Below are 231 nucleotides of genomic sequence, written 5' to 3' on the forward strand. Positions count from 1 at the left end.
AACAGCATCATCGTCAGAGAAAATGCACAACCTTTCACAGTGGCATCTCTCAATGTACATTTCTGAGTACACTTTTATGCGTGTTTGTAGAAGAATCGGCCACACCTTGTACATTGACTGTATACCTTTACATTTAGCCTGGGATTTAAGAGACAAGGCGATGCACCTTCGGCCAAACCCAATATTTTCTATGCTTATTTTTGAAGCTGCGTGATATTAGAGTATGTGTTA

The sequence above is a fragment of the Penaeus monodon genome, chromosome 19, assembly GCF_015228065.2.
Source record: "Penaeus monodon isolate SGIC_2016 chromosome 19, NSTDA_Pmon_1, whole genome shotgun sequence".
NCBI lineage: Eukaryota > Metazoa > Arthropoda > Malacostraca > Decapoda > Penaeidae > Penaeus > Penaeus monodon.